This window comes from Tursiops truncatus, chromosome 8 (assembly GCF_011762595.2).
Source record: "Tursiops truncatus isolate mTurTru1 chromosome 8, mTurTru1.mat.Y, whole genome shotgun sequence".
In the NCBI taxonomy this organism is placed as follows: Eukaryota; Metazoa; Chordata; class Mammalia; order Artiodactyla; family Delphinidae; genus Tursiops; species Tursiops truncatus.
This window is the reverse complement of record NC_047041.1, coordinates 85583076-85599400: the sequence shown is the minus strand read 5'-3', so window position 1 is coordinate 85599400 and position 16325 is coordinate 85583076. Positions and strand designations below refer to the sequence as shown.

Sequence of the window (16325 nt, the reverse complement as noted above, 5' to 3'; positions counted from 1 at the left end):
TCACCCACTCATCCATTCACCTACATTTCCATCCATCCAACCATTCATCCATTTCTCCCTATGCACTTCTCCATCCATCTATACTGTCCTCCCATCCAATAACCCACCTATCTACCCACCACACACACACACACACACACACACACACACACACATCTACCCACTTATTTATCCAACCATCCATCCATCCATCCTATCCCTACTCATCTATCCACCTATACATCCACCCATCTATCCACCTATACATCCACCCATCTATCCACCTACATATCCACCCATTCTGCCCACCTATACATCCACCCATCTGCCCACCTATACATCCACCCATCTGCCCACCTATACATCCACCCATCTATCCACCTACATATCCACCCATCTATCCACCTATACATCCACCCATCTGCCCACCTATACATCCACCCATCTATCCACCTATACATCCACCCATCTATCCACCTACATATCCACCCATCTATCCACCCATACATCCACCCACCTGCCCACCTATACATCCACCCGTCTATCCACCTACACATCCAGCCATCTGCCCACCTATACATCCAGCCATCTGCCCACCTATACATCCATCCATCTATTCACCTATATACATCCACCCATCTATCCACCTACATATCCACTTGCCCCACCCCCCACACCGTACATTCACCAATTTATCTATCCACCTACATATTCACCCATCCATCCATCCATCCATCTCTCTTCCACTGTTCCTCTTAAACCTTTGCAGGATAAGACTGAAACATTCATTTTGTTCCACCTGCGCTTGGCCCTTGAAAAGTCCTATGTCCCTCCAAGTTCAAGCAAATGGTAAGTTTGTAAAGTGGTGCTAACACGAGGGAGCTTGTACCTGCCTCCGTTTACATGGAAATTTTTGCTTCCTCTTTATGCTTGCTGTGCTGCCTGAAGTAGTAGGGCATTTTTTCTCCCCTTGGATTTGAGCCCTCACAAGTGTTCCAGAACAAGAGGAAACCAAGAAGAGAATTAGGCTCCCTCCCTTTCCTTGGAAATATCTTGCCACTGGGCCACACTCACCTGGAATTATGTAAGTCTTCAAAAGGAGATCAGAAATAGATTTCTCAGGGGGGTTGTAGATGTCAGCAAATGTATTTACGGGAAACGGGTTAGGTCTGGCACATTCTAAGCTGTGATATGATGAACGTGCAATACCTCTGTGCAAATAAGCCTTCATTTTCCCCTTCTCCGTATCCAACTGGAACTCCCCGTCCTCAATGTCCTGCTTCAACTGTCCTTCCTTACCTTACCTAAGCATTTCTTCCAGCTTGAGGCTGGCGGATTGGAAAGAGGGAAGGGCAGATAAACAATATTTACTGTACTGTATGCTTGATATATGTGATGGCATTTATAGTCCTGATTTCAGTGGCATGTAATTTGGCATGATCTAAATAGGAAGGCATTACTACATTTATAAACTCTTTGAGCCTCAGTTTCCTCATCTGTCAAAATGGGACAAAGCTTTCCTATCCCCTTCCTCACCAAGATGAAAAAATACCTTCAGATGGGCTGCCAGGGTGCCTGACAACACCCCTGGTACTCATCCACCCTCAAATGAATGAAAACTTTGCTGAAACGTACATGCTCCCTGAGAGGTCTTCCCATCGTCAAAGAAGCTTCTATTATTCATTAATTCAAATGTATTAGTCAGATTAGGAGGCCCATGAGGAGATGGAGCACGAGGCAGCACTGCTGTTGACGGAGCGAGAGAAAGGTGTGCACAGAAGCTGCAGTAGGGAACGTGGGAAGGGCATGATCCCGCAGAACCTGGGGAGTCTCAGGGGCAGGTTAAATGTTGAGGCGGAAGGGATGGCAACAGAGGAGGGACCCCTTCTTTTCCATCTCTGGACCACGTGGTCTGCTACTGTTTCAGCTGGAACCCTTCCCTGTCTGCGAGGCATCATGATGTGTCACGGAGACAACTGAGCACTTCTCGTCATCCATGACCCTCAGTGGACTCTTCTATCAAAGGGACAGGATTGCTGTGAGGGAGTAAACGAGGTGAATCAAGCTAATATCTGTGTGGGGATCTGCCTTCTCCTCGAGGGGCTGCTTCAGACCAGGCTGTCAGTCGGGGGTTGGGCCTCTTCTGATACCAAGACCCGTAAGGCAGGGAGGGGTCTGCACATCTAGCACCAAGTGTGAGGGCAGGACAGGTGACCCGATGGCCCTACTCCCCTTCAGACTTGGGGAGTGGGAGGTGTAACAAAAGCGGGAGCCTTTCATGTTTATTTGGTGCAAAGAACTTTAAAGATATTATTTCATGTAATCTCTCAACAACCACCAGAAGTAGGGACTCTTTTGAGTCCCATTTTGTAACATGGAAATGGCAGCACCACAGGGGTTAAGTAATTTCCCCAAAGCCCCAAGGAGTGGGGTAATCAGGGCAGAGTAGTGACGACAGAGACCATATGGCCCACAAAACCCCAACTATTGACTGTCCGGTCCTTTACAGAAAAAGTGTGCAGTTGCTGCTACAGCAGAACAGAGCTACTGACCCCTTGATGTTTTCTCTCCCCAGCCCATGTTCTATTTTTCTTCAAAGCACTCATCCTTACCTCATGTCATATATGTATCGTATACACATGAATACGAGTATAGTATGCATGTATTTTATGTATGCACATGCAAAAACATACAGTATACACATATGTATGTGTGTGTGTATAGATGTGTACCTATGTATCGTTTATTATCTCACATCCTCCTTGTCATCTTATTCATCACTCTACCACTTACGCTTAAAACACCCACCTGCTCAAATCAGGCACTCAATACATGCTGGCTGAATGGAGGAGTGAGGTAATTTTAGTTCCTTTTAATAATTTCTTTTGTATTCCTCTGTTATGCACTGAATGTTTGTGGCTGTCCCAAGATCCCTATGTTGAAATCCTAATCCCCAATGTGATGGTATTAGGAGGTGGGGCTTTTAGGAAGCCTTCATGAATGGGCTAAGTGCCCTTTTTTCTAAAAGAGGCTCCAGAAAATTCTCTCACTCTCTCTGCCATGTGAAAACCCAAAGTGAAAACCCAGAAGAGGGCTCTCACCAGGCCCTGACCCTGCTGGCACCCTGATCCCCACCTTCCAGCCTCCAGAACTCTGTTTGTTTGTTTGTTTGTTTGCGGTACACGGGCCTCTCACTGCCGTGGCCTCTCCCGTTGCGGAGCACAGGCTCCGGACGCGCAGGCTCAGCGGCCATGGCTCACGGGCCCAGCCGCTCCGCGGCACGTGGGATCCTCCCGGACCGAACCCGCGTCCCCTGCATCGGCAGGTGGACTCTCAACCACTGCGCCACCAGGGAAGCCCCTCCAGAACTCTTGAGAAATAAACTTCTGCCGTTTATAAGCCACCCAGTCTACGGTATTCTGTCAGAGCCGCCCGAACTAAGGCCCCCTTGAGTGCCCAGCCAGGGCAGCGCTTTGACCACCGGATTGTTCTGGATGAATGCAGGAGTTTTGGAGACACGTTTACAAGCATATCCGGGATTGAGACCCCTCAGTAGGGGAGAGGCCCACGCTCTCACCTAAATAAATGATGCCCTTCGGCTCTGCCCCTCGCCCTGCTTTGCTTCCCTTTCCCATGAGCTCACCCTCCTAATTTCCTCTCCCCGTGGCCTCAGACGGCAGGTGAACGGGGCAAACAGCTGCGCTGCCGGCTCGCACCAAAGGCAGGGAAATATGTGCAATTTCCTGAGGAACACGCGAGGAGAGCGCCATCCTTACCGGAGAGGAAGGAGGAGTTAGGAGGCCGGCTGGCAGCTGCCTGGCTTCATTTCCCGGGGTCCCCGGCGGCCGGCGGAGCGCGGTGAAGTCATGGCGCAGGAGGTTCCTCCCCGGCCCTCTGGCGGGAAGCGTTCGGCGAGGGCTGAGGACCGTCTCCCGCAGTGGGTAGCAGCCCGCCTCTGGACCTTTCGGTGAAGCTCTCCTCGGCTTCTGTGGCTCTCGGGGTTTGCCCAGAAACACCCCTTCATCGGAACCCCCGGGAGCCGATATCAGCTCGTGACGCTCCGGCTCCTTTTTCTCGCTGGCGCCGGAGTCGACAGGCCCGTTACAGGTGGAGCCAGTCCTCAAATTACCCACAGTTCTCTGGGGACTGCAGAGAAAATGTAGTTCCTTTATTTGTCCATATCTACCCAGATTTTTTTCACAGGCCCCCAGCTGCTGGATAAAATATTTTCTAGTCCAATCCTGTCAACTTACTGCGGTACGCGGGCCTCTCACCGCTGTGGCCTCTCCCGCTGCAGAGCACAGGCTCCGGACACGCAGGCTCAGCGGCCATGGCTCACGGGCCCATACGCTCTGCGGCATGTGGGATCTTCCCGGACCGGGGCACGAACCCGTGTTACGTGCATCGGCAGGCGGACTCTCAACCACTGCGCCACCAGGGAAGCCCCTGTCAACTTAGTTTAATGCAAGTTTTTAGAAATCATGGTTCGCCTCCTTAAGTGAAACAAACAAGCCAACAAACAAATACCCTCTCAGCCTCTCATACTGTCCAACTCCTCTCGGAGACAGGGCTTGGGCGTGTGGAGAAGGACTGTGGCCACACACGTGGCAGCAGGGGGAGGCGGTGGCCTCCGCATCCTTGCACTGGGCCTGCTGAGGGGTGACTGTCCATGCCCGGCCGCAGGTGGTGGCCAGGGCAGCCTGTGGCTGGTGGATGGTCCCCTGGCCTGTCTTTGGGCTTGGTCAGGTCCTGGGCGTGCCCCCGGCCTGCACCAGCCCTGCCTTGGTTCTCACCTTGAGCACCTGCCAGGTTCTCCATCCAGCCCCTGGTCTACAGAGCCAAGAGCCAAGTCGTATCAATTTTGCGTTTCAAATCTGTTGTTTTCTTTCATTATGATTCTTCTATGGGAAATTTCAAACATATGCTATTTCAATGAGTGTCCTGAAGAAACAAGTGTTACACCCAAAAGGCATTTAGCCAAAGAGAACTGAATGTAGGAGGTAAGGAAAGTGTGATCAGGTTCATGGAACCAGAGAAGGGAAGGGTGGCACTCTGGGATTAGCAACAGTGGGAACTGTTACCACCCTTTGGCCTGAAAGGGCAGGAACCATTGAGAAGTTAACACGTGAGAAAAGGGCTGACCGACAGGAGCTGTCATCAGATGCAGGGGTCAGTGAACTATGGCCCGTGGGCCAAATCTGGCCTGCTACCTATTTCTGTAAATAAAGTTTTAGTGGAACACAGCCATGCTCATTCATTCACATATTGTCTGTAGCTGCTTTATGCTGCAATGGCAGAGTTATGTAGCGGTGATCAAGACTGTATTGCCCACAAAGCCTAAAATACTTACTATCTGGCTCATTATAGCAAAAGTGTACTGACCCCTGCTGTTATGGGCTGCATTGCATCTCCCCTGAATTTTACACGTTGAAGTCCTAAAACCCACTACCTCAGAATATAACTGCATTTGGAGATAGACCTTTAAAGAGGTAAGTTAAAATGAGGTCATTTGGGCAGGCCCTAATCCAGTATGACTGGTGTCCTTATAAGAAGAGGAAATACGACACAGAGATGTATAGAGGGAAGACCATGTGAAGACACAGGGAGAAGGCAGCCATCCGCAAACCAGGGAGAGGCCTCAAAAGAAATTCGCCCTGGGCTTCCCGGGTGGCACAGTGGTTGAGAGTCCGCCTGCCGATGCAGGGGACATGGGTTTGTGCCCCAGTCCGGGAGGATCCCACGTGCCACGGAGCGGCTGGGCCCATGAGCCATGGCCGCTGAGCCTGCGCGTCCGGAGCCTGTGCTCCGCAACGGGAGAGGCCACAACAGGGAGAGGCCACAACAGCGAGAGGCCCGCGTATCGCAAAAACAAAAACAAACAAACAAAAAAAGAAACCCACCCTGCCAACACCTTGATCTCGGACTTCTAGCTTCCAGAACCGTGAGAAAGAGGTTGTTTAAGCCACCCAGTCTGCAGTCACTTGTTATGGCAGCCCTAGCAAACTAATACCACTGCTGTAGCGGAACAGAGTTACTAGAACCTCAGGAAGGCAGAGAGGAAGCGAGGGGGAATAAATACCCTGATTGCTCGTCACTCCCACTGCTGATCTGCTGTTGGTGACCTCCACTGGCTGAGCCCACCCAGAAACCAGACAACACAGAAGTCTAGGGGATTCCATCTATCAAGATTGGCCTTTAGGGCACAGAGCAAGGCATAGTAGAACAGAGAATAGATCTAGGGGCAAAAAAATAGAATAACCAGCACAAACACAAAAAAGCAAAGAGAATGGTATAATAAAGCCCTATGTACCCAACACTCAACTTCAACAATTACCAACATTTTCCATCATTGTTTCATCTATACCTTCCCACTTTTTTTTTTCTGGAGTATTTTAAAGAAAATCCCAGGAATCTATAGGTCAATATGCATCTATACTAGACAAGAACTTTAAAAAACATGACAGCAATGCCGTATCATACCTAATAAAATTAACAAAAACCCCTTAATAGCACTATCTCTTCCTAGTCTACACTCAAACTTCCCCGTTGTCTCAAAAATGTCTTTTAATACTTGGTTTGTTCAAATCAGAAGCCAAAATTCATACATCGCAATTATCTTCTTGGAAAAAGTGGGTCATGTGTCCTATCATAGAATCTTTCACATTCTGGGTTTGCCTGATTGCATCTTTGCATCGTTGTTTAACTTGTTCCCGTGTTCCCTGAATTTCCTGTGAGCTGATTGTTAGATTTAAAGGCTCAGTTAGGTTCAGGCTCCATATTCATGGGTGGTGCCTTCTATTGCATCACATTACAAGAAGAGAATATCTGCTTCACTCCCTTTCTGCAATGTTGGGAATGATCACTGGCTTCAGACATGTCAGCCTCATCTCTCCACTATCAAGTTTCCTATCAACCTTTGATCTAATTATGTTAGTGTTTATTGAAAAAAACTGCCAAATCTATTATTTCATTCGGGTTTGTAAAATGGTGAAGTATTAGCCAGGGTCTTTCCAAAGGAACAGAACCAGCAGGGTTCTGTAAAGGGATTTATTATGGGGAATTGGCTCACGTGACTATGGAGGCTGAGAAGTCCCATGATCTCCCATCTGCAAGCTGGAGATGCAGGAGAGCCTGTCAAGCTATTCCATCTGAGTCCGAAGGCCTGAGACCCATGGGAGCCGATGGTGCAAATCCCAGTCTGAGGGCAGGAGGAAACCTATATCCTAGCTCAAGTACTCAGGCAGAAGAAGCAATGAATTTTTCCTTCCTCTGCTTTTTTGTTCTATTCAGGCCCTTAATGAACTGGATGATGCCCACCTATATCGGGGAGGCCAATCTGCTTTCCTCAGTCTACTGATTCACATGTTAATCTCATCCAGAAATATCCTCACAGTCACATCCAGAAATAATGTTTACCCCAGTCTCTGGGCACCCCATGGCCTGGTCAAGTAGGCACACAAAATTAATCATCACAGGTGATTTTCTAAATCTACCATTCCTCTGCATCTATTAGGCAGAATTAGTCTATGAAGAAGAATTTAGCTCATCAGCTACTTAGTCCCCCTAGAGTACACATTTTCACAGAAAAGACAGAATATACACATAATTCTTTTCTTGATCAACTTTCAGAACTGAGCTGGTGTACTAGCTACCAATGATTTTTTCTCTTGGTATCATTAAGTACTCATGATTTAAAAAGTACTTGATGTGTTTAAATCCACTGTAGTCAATATTTCTTTTGATGCCTAAATTGTCCCACCTTTGGCCAGTTGGAGCCCCTTCGAATTTGCTCCTGTGTCCTTTTGACATGACACCATTAGTGTCTCGCACAATAAGATGTCCCAGGCTCATCACGTGCATTTCTTTCTGCAGACCAGTAATCAGTCATTTTTCCAAGAAGCCCTGTGTCTTGGTCCAGGTTCACTAGAAAACAGAGGCTGAGGCAAAAACATACACGTTAACACTTAACTGGGAAGAGTGCAATTCCAGGGAAACAAGGAAGGTGAACAATGGAAGTGAGGCAGTGGGGGGAGATGGAGTACGAGGGGAGGTGTCCCCAGGCTGCCGTGGCTTCACAGAAAACACAACCAATTGCTTGGCTGGACAGCACCTCTTGAGATAAGAGGCGTGAAACCATGGTATCTCAGAACAGCCTGGCAGTAGGGAGGAAGGGCAGCAGTTCACCTTCTGTCTTTTTCCCGTTTGCTCTCACATGCTATAGTGTGAGAGCAAACACACTTGCATGTCCCTTCTGCCTCCCCCAGTTGTGTTTCTTGGCTCTGGTCACAGCTGTAGGGGAAGCCAGAGTTTCCACGTGCCCAGACCCATCAGTGTGCAGTGAAGGTGGTCTCTCCCTACCAGTCACTGCTGTGCATGGGGACTCCCCAGTGTGTGCTGGTGGCAGTGGTCGTGGGCACCGCTTTACAACCAAGACAACAGTGTGAGTTGTTGTCAGGGCTGCATTGGCCAGGAAGCAAGGCAAGTGCGCAAGGACCACTGGTGGAGACGGGCCAAGGAGATGTGCGCTAGTACACTAACTGGGTCTGGCTCCTCTACCCCTTTGCCTCGTAGACATGCTCCCACCCTCCTACAATATTCAGATCTCACGTGAAATAAATCGTCCTCATTTCTTTCCTAGCAGTGGAAGTACAAGTCCAATTCTTTCAGGAAATGTTCAGTTGCAATCTCCTAAAAAGACCTACAGAGGTTTAGCAAACCAAGCTACAAACCCTACCGCCACAGCTGGTCCAACGGTCAAAATATATATTCACCATCTCACTCCTCTACCACCTATTTTAGTTCTACAACTTCCAGGGCAGTGGAATCCTTACTACAACCCTGGTGAAAGCATCCCCCTCTGGGTTCCCAGGCACTAGTCCAACAGAATCCACGGTGGCAAGAACATGAAGCTAAAATTTGGCGCGTCTACTGGGAGTGAGGCTGAGAAGGCCAAGGCTGCTTCCACCGCTTGGTTTCTGGACCCGTGCACCTTAGCACCATAGCCTGGCTCTGGCTCAGTGTGTACACCGCACCTAGTGCTGAAGTATCCCTGAAATGGCCTTTTAGCTGAGACTTCACCAGCCCTTTCTACCCTTTTTATCAGGCTGGTCAACCCGGTGTGATGAAGTACATGGAAAACTGGTGTAACTTGTGGTTTTTGAGCCCAATGTTTCATGTGTAGTAAAACGATCTCTCTGGTCTCGTACAAAGTAAGGTAGGATATCATATATCTTATAGATCAAGCACTCTGTCAACCCTCAGATGGTGGTGCTGGTGGAGGCATTGTGGGAAGATGAAACAAACCTATACTTTGAGAGATGGATTTGTTTTTTTCTTGGCCGTGCTGTGCGGCTTGCGGGATCTTAGTTCCCCGACCAGGGATCAAACCTGTGCCCCCTGCAGTGGAAGGGTGGAGTCTTAACCGCTGGACCACCAGGGAATTCCTTATATCTTGAGTACATGGTGATTCTGGTGAGGAAGAATGGAGTCTGATATAATCTACTTGCCCCCAGGAGGCTAGCTGACCTCCCCACAAAGGGGACCATGAGGGCTCAGAATCAGTCCCTGCTGCTCGCACGTTAGGCATTCAGCATCAAAGCTAGGGCAGTTTTGATGAAAAGGACTCCATGTTTTGGGACACAGGTGTAGCCTCCGTTTCTGCCACTGTGGCTGCTTTGCTTGTGGCCCACTCTGCAAGCACTGCAGAGGCCAAGGAGAAAGGCTAGCTGATGTCAACTAGATATTTTGTGCCTACTCCCATAAGTTTATTCATGTACTTCTTCCCCAGATTTCGTCATTCCTGATTTTATTCAGTGTATCTATCACCATCCACCACCACCTAAGGACTGAAAAAGTGCCCAATCTATCATCATAGAATCCTACACTACATTACCACCGAACCAAAGAGCACATTTTACTACCAAGTGGGAATGACCCACTGAGCTCAAACAAAAGATACACAGTCTTGGGCTTCCCTGGTGGCGCAGTGGTTGAGAGTCCGCCTGCCGATGCAGGGGACACGGGTTCGTGCCCCGGTCCGGGAAGATCCCACATGCCGCAGAGAGGCTGGGCCCGTGAGCCATGGCCGCTGAGCCTGCACGTCCGGAGCCTGTGCTCCGCAACAGGAGAGGCCACAGCAGTGAGAGGCCCGCGTACCGCCAAAAAAAAAAAAAAAAAAAAAGATACACAGTCTTTCATGTCCCACATCAGCAAGGATTACCAGCCTGAGAAAAAATGGTGGAATGGCCTGGTGAAATGTCAGCTAAAAGGCCAGATCAGGGACACCTGGCAGGTTAGGACACTGGAGGTGGTATATGGACTGTAGTCCTTTTCCTTCCAGGTCCCTGACCAATAAGCTGAGCCATTCACTATTGACAAAGAGTCAACATTTGCGCACACATTAAGCCAACGTACTGCTGGCACCTCTGCCCACTGGGAGGATTTCCTCCACCATGATTTTGGGGGCCACCTCTAAGTGGGGCTGTAATGTGGCAGCAGCCCATTTTTGGCTAGAGTTGACATTATATTCATGCTTCTAGAACCAAGTCCAAGTCCTACTGGGTGACTCAGAGGGATGAGAGTTTCCAGCGAGGCTCGAAGCCAAAAAGGGCTCTCCAGCTTGTCCAGGCAGCTTCCCTGACACTTAGGCTATGTGAGCCAGCAGCTCTGACGGTACTAGAGGTAACTATGGCAGATAATGATGCTGCAGGGCTTTCAACAAACTTCAGTAAGAGAGATGCAGCACAGACTCCTGGAGTTCTGCAGCAAGGCCATGCCTTGATTCTGGGCTCTACCAGTGACTAATGTCTGACCATGGGACACCAAGTGACTATGTAACCACAAATGTTCCCTATGATCTGAGTATTATTGAAGCCAATGAGTCATAAGGTTGGGTGGATACAGCAGTAATCCACCGTATGAAAAATATGCTCCATTCAGGATTCGGCCTGACCAAATCCAGAGGGCACAAGTAAATGACATGAACAGGTGATCCAGACTCTGGTGGCACCTACCTCTTTTGCTGCAATACATCTCTCAACAGAGGAACAATAGAGAAGGTCGACTGCTTTCCTTGCCATGTAAAGGAGACCTGCTTTTGATTTTCCTATTATTAGGGATAAAAGAAAAAATATTTCACCCTATCAACAGCCACATATAAAATGTCAGAGATACCACAACTGGCAAGGCAGCTGTGCTGCAAGTGAGGACACCTGTTTAAGTTCACAGCAATTTTCCACCACCATTCTCCAAGAAGTGTCTGGGGTTTGCAAAGGCTAGAAAAGTGAATTGAATAGAGATGTGATGGGAGCTACTATCCCTGCATCCTTTAAGTCTTCGATAGTAGCATTCATTTCTGTAATTCCTCTCGAAATGATGTATTGCTTCCGATTTACTATCTTGGCCAGGACAAAAGATAGCTTCCACATGGCCCTTCTTATAAAAATGGCTTTTACCCCATCAGCCAGGGAACCAATGAGAAGGATCTCTTAAAGATATTCATCCTGTTTATGCATTCTAACCAAAGTTATCACTGGGAACCAGAGAAATAAACAAGGGGTGGATTCATAGACTTTCCCCCCAGCGTACTATTACCCTGGCAAAAGACAACAGGTCTCTTTGGGGAAAGATTGGGGAACTGCTTCCTATATATACTTGAAATGGCATTAGAGGGCCCTTCTTTAGGGGGATCCAATCCCTCCGCCTATGGTCTCAGTGTTTGTGAGCCGACTTAGATCTGAAACTGGATGAAGGACAGGTATTAGCCTTTTGCTCTCCAGCTATCAGTACTTTCTCATTATAAAAATTGAGCAACACTCTTGTCCATCTGCCTAACTACTATGAACACCAACGTCTACTAGCCAATGCCACAAATGCAGGTCAAGGTGCCCTGAGTGCCACTCTGGCCTTCTGCCAAATATTATTATTTTTCTTTTAAATAAATAGATTTATTTAATTTATTTTATGGCTGTGTTGGGTCTTTGTTGCTGTGTGCAGGCTTTCTCTAGTTGCAGTGAGCGGGGGCTACTCTTCGTTGTGGTGCGTGGGCTTCTCATTGTCGTGGATTTTCTTGTTGCAGAGCACGGGCTCTAGGCGCGCGGGCTTCAGTAGTTGTGGCACGTGGGCTCAGTAGTTGTGGCTTGTGCACTCTAGAGCACAGGCTCAGTAGTTGTGGCACATGGGCTTAGTTGCTCTGCAGCATGTGGGATCTTCCCGGACCAGGGCTCGGACCCGTGTCCCCTGCATGGGCAGGCGGATTCTTAACCACTGTGCCACTAGGGAAGTCCCTCTGCCAATTATAATAATCAGGCCTCTTGCCCTGGTGTTAGGTGCTGCCACATGGTTTTTTTGCCATTCCAGAATCCCACCGTTCCTATTGATATTAGGAAGCCTAGTTCCATGGTAATATCTCTCATCGTCAACCTGGCCTTCGAAGATGCCAGTGCCCCTCTCACTGGTGAAATCTCTGTTGTCTTAGTGAATGAACCATTGCCTGTGTCCTCCGGGAGCACAGAGTCCGGTGATGGGTTCTCAGGTCTTACTCATTAGTCCATTCTACCATTAGTATTTCCCTGAATATTTTGGCTTCTTCAGTATTCTGCCAAGGCGGTTCTGACATTATTACTTCATTCACTGTATGTCATTGTCATGTCCAACTTTCAAAGAACCATTCTAGGTAACTCGACTGGCTTCAGATACCCTTGTCAAAACACACACAGGTGTGTGCCCTCATACATTAGCCCCATATTCTGCCCCTTCTCCTAGTCTAATATCCTAAAGATCCACTCCCACATATATTTCTTGATTCCTGTTGGTAAAACTCAGCCAGTTCCTAAAACTTATTTTGGGCGTAGGCAATTTCCTCCTGCAGTGGGATTATAATTCTCCATTCAGGCTGTGCTGGGATCTGCCCCTGATTATAGCCTGGGAACAGTAAGATGAGTAGAAGAGGATCTTAAGAAGACCAGGCTTCGTAGCATGAGGTATTTACTTCAGGTAAGGTCAGTGATTACTCTGGTATACAGAAAGGGGAGGCTGTTCTCTGATAAAATGGATGGGGCTGTTTTTTCCAGTCAGGGTAATTCTGAGGAATGTTGATTGGAGAATCTGAAGCTCGTCTACCCACTGTCCCCATCCTATGTCTCAGGACCCCACTCTTTTTCCATCAGGGCTCTACTTTGACGTAGATATTTATTATGGTCACACATTTAGTATTCTTTGTAGTTCTGACCCTTTACAATCAGATCCTTGATCTGATTTTCAGCATGATCTGACCTGCAGGGGTAGGAGATGAAAACTTTAAGGCTACTAGACCAGCCCTCTGGCTTTCACGGGGTGCCTTAAGGTGGCAATGAACAGTCCTGGGCTCATTCGTTTCTTATTTCAAAGTTTCTAATGCCCTCAAAAGCAGTTACTCATGCCACAGTCATTATAATTGTTATCACCCCTTTATTAATCAAGTGCAGAAGCCACCTGATAATTGAAAATTTCACCTCATAAAAATTATCCACAGGTGACAGCTTTAGTAATTGTAACATCACTACTTATCGGAGACTCCACTAACCAATAGCGACGGGAGGCTTATTGCATTTAGTCAGGCAGACAGTCCAGCACTAAAATCCCATCCTGAGGGTCTGCTTCTTAAGAGCCACTTCTAGTAACAACTGCCTTAGCCTGAGTTTGGTGGAAAATAGAATGTGATGCAAACATTTATTCTCTAGCAATTTATTGGGATGAACAATCCCAGGAAAGAAAGATACATGGAAGAATGCAAGAGAGACATGAAAGGAGGGAGAATAATCACTAAGGGGTAATTACTGAGTTGCCTTGAGCTTTGCAAAAAACACAAAACGCTGGTGGTTGGCTGACGTCACTGGACGTCATTAGAAACTGCTGTGCTTCTGAACAATCCACCAGGAAGAAAGAAAGGCAAGCAATTTATCTAGTGGTTACTTCTCACCTCATATCTTTGTTTGACATTTGTGCTAAATGGTGTTATAGTCTGACGCATCTCGGTGGTGCTAAATGGGCCCTCCAAAGGGCCGATGGGGAAGCCATAACTTCTGTGGGTCCAATTCACGCAGTGAATTGCATCATTATCTCTATCAGTCAGTGCTGCTAAGGGCTATCCTCACTCTTGTGGATGTAGTAGCAGCAACATATATTTACATAGTACCATGGATTTACAATCAGAAGAACAGTGGGAGCCTAGACAGGGATGCTCTGGCCAGGAAGCTAGGCAAGTGACTGAGGCCCAGAGTAATGAGGGTAAGCAGGGTAGAGTAGGTCTGGGGTAGGTCAGGTGTGCCCTGGTTCCTTTTAGATGAAAATGGCTTTTAGATCACAATTTAGGCACAGTACTTATTCATTGCTACAAGGTTGCCATTGCTTCTAAACCTCTTCATTTGACAGGATGCTTTCCTCTCTTTTAGAAAGATAAATTATGAGTTCATATTGGTATTTCCAATTCCCAATTGTTTGGGTTTATACTTGTGTCTTTTGTCTTTTATGCTGAAGATCTTTGTAATGACATTAACAAAAGTACTAATTTGTTGATCCTACAATATGCATGTGATAGTTTCAAAACAAAAATATAATCCTGCTAACTCTCTGTGTGAGATTGTATTACTGTTCACCCCTATTTGGTGCCAATCTCTGCAGTGCTTCTTGCTGAGAGAAGATTATACATACCTGACATTTTGAACTCAGATTATGTGACTTTCTTTGGCCAATAAAATTGGAGTGGAGTAACAGTGATGGTCACTTCCAGAGAGATGTCTTCTGACTCAATGACTGGCAAAACATTTCGGACAGATGCTCTTCCCTTCTTGCTTGGGTCACAGAGGGAAGATGATACGGATCAGAGCTGAAGCCAACATACAGTGAACATGTAGCCTGGGAGAAAAGAAACTTTTGTCGTTGAAGGCACCAGGACTTGGGCTTGTTATTATAATAGAACGTAGTCTAGTCTGTCCTGATTGATACACCACTGAATGCACTTTAAGATTTCTTCATGGCTCTTTTTAGTCCTTAGGATCTACCCCTTTAAGGACATACTGTCAACATACTGTTTTATAGAGTCATTTGTAACAACTCTTCTTTGGGTGGCTAAACCGCCAATCTAATATGCCATTATTATTATGAGTGTCCATTTTTCCAACTTTTATAAGTTTCCTCTTCGTCTTTAATTTTATTTAAAACATTTACTTGGGTACAAATTTAAAACTATCCAAGTTACATGCAGTTGTCTAGGTTCCATCTCTGCCCTTCTGTCATGTTTCTTCTCTCTCCTTATAGGTCCCCCATTTTTATTGGTTTTTGGTTTATTCTTCCATTATTACCTTTTGATATATATATAATATATTCATATTACCCTCCTTTCTTAAATGAAAGATAGCATACTATAAACCCTGTTCTCTAACTTGCCTGTCTTAACAATATATCCTGGAAACTATTTCAAGTAAGTACATAGAGAGCCTTTTAATTTATGTTTATAGTTGTATAATACTCCATTGTATGCATGCGCCATAATGTATTCAGCCAGTGCCCTATTGATGGACGTCTGGATTGTTTCCATCCCCTCACTATTACAATTACTGGCAATGGATATCCTTATACTACGTCACTTTATATTTTTACCAGTTTACTTTTTGAGATAGATTCCTGGAAGTGGGATTGCTGTGTCAAAGGTTATGTGAACTTGTAATTTTGCTAGATGGTCCAAATTTCCCTCCATGGGATTGTATCCTTTTGCACTTCCACCAGCAACTTAGGAGAGAGGCTGTTTCCTGAAAGTTTTATCAACAGAATGTTGTTGGACTATGGATTTTTACCAATCTGATAGCTGAGAAGTGATATCTCAGTACAGTGCTGTCTTGCATTTTTCATATTCAGAGGAAGTTGAGCTCTTATAATATATTTGCACTGGGGTCACTTGCGTTTCCCCTCTGTGAAACCATTTGTAAACTCTGCCCATTTTTCTATAGGGTTGTTGTTGCTTTTCATCTCAAGTTTTAGAAGTTCTTTATGTGTTAGGAACGTTTATCTTCTGTCTAAGATATATGTTGTATTTTAGAGAATACAAAATGGTGTGAGCCTTATACAAGGGAGTCTGGGAACATCTAGCAACATTACTAATGCATCTTCCACTTGGGCCCGGCGACCACACAGAGACACTGGACCTGATATTGCTGAGTTGCTGACCCAGAAGCTGCTTACCTTTGGGCTTCTTGTTATGCAAGAAAAATAAGCCCTTTAAATTACTGAAATCGGTTTTTAAACTTGTCTTGTTACTTGAAGATGCTTTCCTACTTGAACACATGCATGTTTTTCTACATATCAGACTATTG

General features: G+C 46.6%; 1 long non-coding RNA gene across 1 annotated transcript in view; it reads right to left on the bottom strand.

Moving 5' to 3' along the window:
* The window catches only part of LOC109552267 (uncharacterized), a 76911-nt gene that overhangs the window by 52483 nt on the left and 8103 nt on the right, over window positions 1-16325 (bottom strand). Inside the window, exons 2-5 of the long non-coding RNA XR_004527601.2 lie at window positions 14668-14871; window positions 10992-11083; window positions 7739-7916; window positions 3756-4125 (exon numbers count right to left, since the gene is read on the bottom strand). This is a non-coding gene — a long non-coding RNA (uncharacterized lncRNA). The remainder of the gene's footprint in view (window positions 1-3755; window positions 4126-7738; window positions 7917-10991; window positions 11084-14667; window positions 14872-16325) is intronic.